The sequence below is a fragment of the Pseudorasbora parva genome, chromosome 14, assembly GCF_024679245.1.
Source record: "Pseudorasbora parva isolate DD20220531a chromosome 14, ASM2467924v1, whole genome shotgun sequence".
In the NCBI taxonomy this organism is placed as follows: Eukaryota; Metazoa; Chordata; class Actinopteri; order Cypriniformes; family Gobionidae; genus Pseudorasbora; species Pseudorasbora parva.
This window is the reverse complement of record NC_090185.1, coordinates 20,698,718-20,705,972: the sequence shown is the minus strand read 5'-3', so window position 1 is coordinate 20,705,972 and position 7,255 is coordinate 20,698,718. Positions and strand designations below refer to the sequence as shown.

The following is a 7,255-nucleotide window of genomic DNA, read 5'->3' as shown; positions in this document are numbered from 1 at the left end:
GGTGCAGCGGCGCAATGATATTATGCAGCACCTGAAAATAGTCCCCAACAACCTGTGTAAGCAGGTTGTCACGTTGGTTATGTTGACAGAAGTAAGCCTATTTTCAGGTGCTGCGTAATATAATTATATCATTGTATGGTTCCTTTTTTTTTTAAGCGAGATGCTAACAGTCTAATCAGATTTAATGATCTATGCTAAAAGTGCTACCGCCAGATCTGGAGATCGGCTGAATGGGTTTGAAAGCAGTAAAACTCAACTGTTTACCTCTAGGGCAGTTGGAAAACGAGCCTTTTTTTTCCTTTAAAGTGGAGTGTTCCTTGTCACTATCTAGACTATCAGAGGGTGAAGTTACATTTAATTTTAGGACGCCAGGCACTTGTGACACAACTTCAGGTTTCAAATTTGTACACAGCTCAGAAAGTATGTTCGGACAATATTTACCATTCATATTTGCGTAGAATGTCAGTTTGTGGTGTATTTCTACTGCTAACTCAAACAGAAATGTATGAAGCAGCAGTCACTTATATGAAAATCAGTGTATTTGTTTTCTTTTGACAGCACAACACTACGTATTCTGTGTTAAACTTTTATCCTACTGGATATTTGTTTAGTGTTTTGTTTTTGTTTGTATTTTGTTTCAATGATCTCTGGGGTGAATCACACAGAGAACTGTTATATTTCTCCCCAAAATCAAAAGAAAAATTACATTTTGCATAGGAACATTTTGCATAGGAACATTTTCAGCATTGTGACTTTTTTCATGCCAATTAAGCACATTTGTCATTACTGTAATTGGCCGTAAAAAGCAAAGCTTAATTTGAATGAAAATAATGTCATTATGTAGGGGGAAAAAGTAATGCTAAAAATAGGCAAAATATAATTTCTTACATGGTTTTTAATGTGAAATATAACCAAGTCTTTGTCTGATTTACTCTTTCTGTTTTTGAGCATGGAGAAATACAAACTCGACAGTGTTTTTATCTCTCCAACATTTCCGTTGGCCCATATAATAGTGTTCCAGCTGATTCGGACTGCCCTCGGTCACATGATGCAGAACATCAGCTCCGATTGGTTCGAAGTGTGAATGATTTGATTATGCAATTTTACGATACAAAAAATCTACAATTGCACAGTTATGTCACTGTTTTTGAGTCGCAGTGACGGAGCGGAGAGGTCAAGGTAGTGAACAGGGCTCATAAACGCTGTTCTTCCTGATTGTGTGAATTTCAATTGTACATGTTTGTTTGCTCTTGAAGAAAACGCAAGTTTTTTTTACCCCTCATTGTTTCCCCATGTCCCTCAGAAAACCACCCCTCAGTTTGTCACTGTGTGAAACTCTGAGCCCCATTAAAACAATCATTGCAAAATTGTGTGTTGGTTTTAATTCATGTTAAATGGATATAAAAATAATGATTGAAATTAAAGAGTTTGTTCACCCAAAAATGAAATTTGTCATAATGACTCACCCTAATGTTGTTCCAAAACCATAAGACCTCCGTTCATCTTCAGAACACAGTTTAAGATATTTTATATTTTAGTCCCGGTATTTGTATTTCATAAGAAATTCAAAGTATATTAAAAAAGTATTTTTGTACAACTTAATAGAAGGGAGATGTTTATAGAACTTATTGATCCTGAAACATTCCTCTGAAGGAGGTTGTATTTTTCTACTGGTTGTGGTTGCATTCTGAAGAAGGTGACGTGCACAGATCACGGATCAGAATATCAGTATTGATTATTGTGTTGATGGTGACCGTGGTTTAAGCGGTGCTCTATTGATCCACTAATCCAGCAGGCAGGGTGGACCGTTCTATAGAGGCCAGAGAGGGGCCATTCACCCTGATCTCATGACAGGTGGCATCTTCCTCCTCCTGCCTCCCCTCCCTCCCTCTTTTGTCTGGCCCAGTAATGATTAGAGCTCAACACCTGAGTCCCACAGCATTGAGCCTCCAAAAAGCCAAACCAGCATGACTGTAACTTATAAGAGTATTCAACACTCGCTTACATTGAGGGATATTAAAGGGTCGTGTTTATAGAGAGACTACATTTGTGGACCAAATTGAGAAATGACTTATTTTATTCATATTATAAATCTATTAACATCTAGTTTTGCATCTATTATTATAATAAAATAATGCAACACAAAATATTTTATGCATATAGCATTGTACAATTAAATTAATATTTATGTGTGATAATATATTTGCATATGTAGTGTTAAATATGTGGTACCCATTTATAATAATTATATTAATATGTAAATGTGTGTATATAGTACAGTATTATGATTAATATAACTGCATTAGTATTTTTGGATATTTAAATATGCACAAATACATTTTACTATATATTTGTATATTATATATTTTTATTTATGATATTGCTATTTTAGTATAATTTTTAATTTAAAATATATATTAGCATTAATATAATAAAATAAAAATATTATATATGCAAATAGTAGAGCATTACAGGATCATTATTAAATGTTTATATTGCTAAAAATTCTCATGTGCCGTTAAATATGGACTGCTCATTTATAATATGTTAATAAATAATGCATATTATTGGTGTATATTAGTGTATATAGTACAATGTTATGATTAATATTACATTAATATTTTTTTGTTTTGCATATCATTTTTAAACAATATATTTATTTTGTATTTTTTATATACATTATGTTTTTGTTATAATTTATTTTGTATTTATATTATCATGGATTATTTGTGTATAGTAAATCATTAAAGGATTAATATGGCAGCATTTATTCATTACAAATTGTAATGTATTTTATATTGAATTAATATTAATATTTTGCCATATCTATCATAAAATATTTACTGCAGTTTTTATTTTAATAATAGTCAATAATAATAGACTACAATTTTGGGCTCCAAATAGTGGTGATATTTGTGGCTAAAATTTGGTTTGCATAACTGGAGTGGTTCTAACGATGAATTTAGAGCGAGACCGTGTGTGTGTGTGTGTGTGTGTGTGTGGCAGGGAGGCAGCAGGTGCAGGATGCAGGTTCCGCGTTGGGCTTCTTTATCCCGCAGTAAGTGGAGGGGACAGCTGAGCTCTCGTACCCGTGGGGAGGTGGGGGCAGGGCTGAGACGCACCCCTCCGCCAGCTGAGCTCATTAGCATCGCTACACACAACACAAACCTGCACTTGAGAGCAGTGATCATGTTTATGAGGGTGTAGAAAGCCTATAAACCTACCCAGAGTCCTTTTAAACAGCGCTGTCATGGACAATCGTGAGCTTATCTTATAGCTATCAGTGACACAGCGATGAATATTGGGTAATGAAGTGTATAATTGCTTAAAGCTGAAGCCTATAAATGCATGTAAGCATCTAGAAAGGCATGAAGGAGATTGTGCAGCTTGTTTAGAAGAGGGAACAGAAAATGATTAAAGACTTGAAAGTGGGATCATTTGACCACCCAGAATCCCCTTGCAACCACTTAAAACGCATATCAAAGCATATATTGCTTCTGTAAATGTAAACGAACGGTCTTTGTTTTTTGTGTGTGTGTTTTTGTATACGTGTGTGTTATGAATGTCGGTGACCAGGATGGAATCAATCATTGTCTAATCAATACGGGAGGACAGGCAAGATATTGACCTGCGCACACGCCTCCCATTTACCTTCACCCTGACAGCTGGAGGAACCAAGACCCTCCTCCACACACAACGCGTTTTGCCATTGTTTTTTGATGTAAACACACGCGCTTGCGTCTTTTACGTGGCATTTGGATATTAAAAGAACGTGTCTAGACTTTGCAACCTTCTTTTTTCTGTTCACACACCATAAAATGTAAGTCCAATCACTGCATTTGGACCGAATGCAATGATTGGACAAACATTTTTTGGTCCTATGCCCAACACAGACTATATATATATATTTAGATCACTTAGTGAATGCTATCACGATGTGAAGAGACTTTTAACCAGTCCAGCATAATTTTTCTGGATTTCTTCCATTATTTGCCGATCCTGCCTTAATGGTTCGTTCACACAGAACGTGTTTTTCCATTCCACTGCTGGACATTTCCATTATTTTTCAGTGTAAACATGCGGACACCTTTAACCGTTGGGCTTTTGCAGAGCCTCACACACGACGAGGCATTCTAAAAATTTGCCGCTCATATTAAAATGATTCAGACTTTTTAAATATGTATCTCAAGACCTTGCAGGGTTTTTTTTTCTTTCATTCCTCTGATTAGCGTCTGGTGTTTTTAACAGCAAAAACACGTTCTGTGTCAAGAGGTACAGGACGGGCTTTCCATAGTTTTTTTCTTAAAGGTTAAACTTCTTTTAACTTGAGCGCCATGTTTCTAAAACACTGAGTTAAGGACCCTTCACACAGAACGTTTGTTTGCATTTGATATGTGAGATGCAGGGTAATGGAATGAAAACAAAAACGAGGTCTAGACATGTTTTAACTCTTACCCCGCCTACCTTTTTGAACAAGCCATTTTTGAGCATTTTCACAAAAGTTTCAGGGCCCCAAGAATTTTGCTTGTTTTATCATCTGAATATGTAATATATCAAAAGAAAGAACAGACCATCTGCTTTTAAACAACAACAAAAACGTATTCTACCTTCATGTATTCTTTTTTTTAGCAAAAAAAAAGCAAAACCCTTTTGTTTGGCAAAAAGCTAAGAAAATCATGTTTTTATCAAATACTACATCCAGATAAGATTCAGAACGATGATCAAAACAGAGTTCATCAAAAATAACCAAAGTTTCAATTTTGAATTGATATGCCTTTTAATGTTGATGATCGTGTTATTTTACATATGCATTTTGCTGACATGCTATCGCTTGTTTCTGCTTCTTCGCGTCTTTTGAGCAGGAGATTCAGTACTCCTTTGGAAGATGCGTAATAGCGCCCCCTACCGTATAACAGTGAAAACACAGAAAGATGGACAATTGGAGAAGAGTATAGCTGCAGCCTGGAGATCTCCAAATGGGGCTGAGAGCACCAAAATAGGGCGTGGCTTCCTCCCATTAACAGCACATGGCACATGCGTTATCCCCCCCCCCCCCAATCCAGTTCAGCGCAAACTCCACCCGAAGCCGATTCTAAAGATTTCATTGGTCATGACAAAATTACTGAGCTGACTTCCTACAATGCTATGTTACATTAAATTCTAACCCTTCACCCTAACCTTACCCAGTAAAATTGACTGCAAGGCGGGATTTGTGCTGAATAGCGTACTAAAGAAAATGGCAATTCAGGAGATAAGCAGGTAATAAGATCCATAACTTCCCAACCAGACCTCACCGGACATTAGCACATTTTAGTTGCTCACAGGGGATTCCTGCTTATGTAACTGAGGTTCAAACTCTCCAAAAGGTCCAAATGCCACTGACCATGAGCTCTGGCCCCCTGTCTGATGGAGCATATTTATTTATACAGGCATAGAACTTTTTTGTTCTAATATCAACTAGAAATTGACGAACATTGATTTTGAAATGCAAGTCAATGACAATTGGATGAAGCCAGAGCCAATAAGGAGTCTTTTCACTTGTAGATCCCGCCCCCTTTTGGAGTTTCTGCCCACACAGCAAAAAATGCTCGTTACTAAGTAATTTTGTCTTGTTTCTAGTCTAAATATAACCTGATGTTGTTATACTCAATTCTAGTCAGAATATGAGTCTGAAACTGCTCCATTGGGCTGTAATTATGGGGGGTGTTTCAACTGAACCAGGAAAGACATTAATTGGATAGACCTACAACCAATCAGAGCGACGCATAACATTAGTTGTCAAATGTCAACAGAACTCAACTGTGTTGCTAAGTATGTGGTTTTCCCGTGGGTTGCTTTTTTTCCGGAGACCCCCCTCGAAAAGCTATTGGGCTTGTTTTGGGCTAGTAGTTGATGGGTTTTGTTGTAAAAACTTGGCAACCCTGTCTGCACGCACGCTGGAATATGTAACGTTAGAAGACAAAGATGAGTGTAAACGATCTTTGCCGGTGTTGTAAAAAAAAGATTTTAAGGATACACAGGAGTACTTATGATCATCATTTCTGAGAGAAATAGTGAAGGTGAATGCATATACAAACAAGCTCTCCGTTTAGGATTAGAACAAATTCAACCAAGCGCATTTGATGAGGTGGATGATTACGTTACTGTTGATCATCTGTCCATCATCGTCTAAAGCCCGCCCTGATGATTTCATTGGTCCGAACAGTTTCTGTTTGGGGATAATTACTCCTCTATGGATCCACCTCTAAGTCCAGACCAAACTGCCCGAGCTCAAATGTTGTGAGTGGGGCTGAGTTCAGCTGGCGACTAGGCTAGTCTAAATATCGAACAATTCTTAAATCAAGATTCATTTACTATTTAAGTAAAACGAATTTTTTTTTTTTTTTCTTGTTTTGTTGAAAATAAAATAAAATGTCTGCCAATGGGGTGAGAAATATAATCTTATTTCTGATTGAAATCTTGTTTCTTGTTTCCGTCCCCAAACAGAAATAAGATGATTTTTCTCAGCCCATTGGCAGATCATTTTGCTTGTTTTAAGCAAAAACTCACTTCGTTTTGATATTTTCCCCCAGAAATCAAGAAACAAATATCTTGTGTAGTTTTACTTATCTAGTAAATGCATCTTGATTTATAAATACTTAGATATTTGGACTGGAAGCAAAAAACAACAAAAAAACGAAATAACGAGCATTTTTTGCAGTGCACTTTTGGAGTTCACGCCCCATTTTGAATATCTCCAGTCTGTTCTTCAAACTTGAGTGTTACCCTATACACTCCTTACTAGAAAAAAAAGAAATAGAAAATGGTCAACAACATCAGTCTTGCGCAAAAAAAAACTATAGAAAAGAAGAACAGTGGAATGAAAAACAGCCTCTTATAGTTACCATGAAATTAAAATGTACAATTCTTGTTTTTTTAATGCAATATTGCAGTAATGTGCACATAAATAATCTACCCTTATAATCTTTAATCAAAATCCCCTCCCTCTTGCAGCAACATCTCTTCTCTGATAACGTGTTTACTGGCATGAGGGCGGGACAACGGGATTTTCGAAAAAATCAAGTTCCGCCCTATATTTTGTCTGAGTAGCCATTTCTCACGGATATATGTTACAATAGGGAAGAAAAGACTATCGCAACTTCCATTTCAAGTCAACGTTAAAGGGATATTTCTGGTTCAGTACAAGTTAATCTGAATCCACTTGCCCCTCGTTTTCTTACAGTGTGGCACATGGATTGTTGGTCCTGCTAAAATA

At 36.5% G+C, this 7,255-nt stretch overlaps 1 protein-coding gene across 1 annotated transcript in view; it reads left to right on the top strand.

The window, feature by feature from the left end:
• stx6 (syntaxin 6) overlaps positions 1–1,302 on the top strand; it is a 7,884-nt gene extending 6,582 nt beyond the window's left edge. The window contains exon 8 of the mRNA XM_067415820.1: positions 1–1,302. This exon is cut by the window's left edge and continues 1,491 nt beyond it. The gene's annotated coding sequence lies outside the window, so the exon portion shown is untranslated.
• Positions 1,303–7,255: the final 5,953 nt, after the last annotated feature.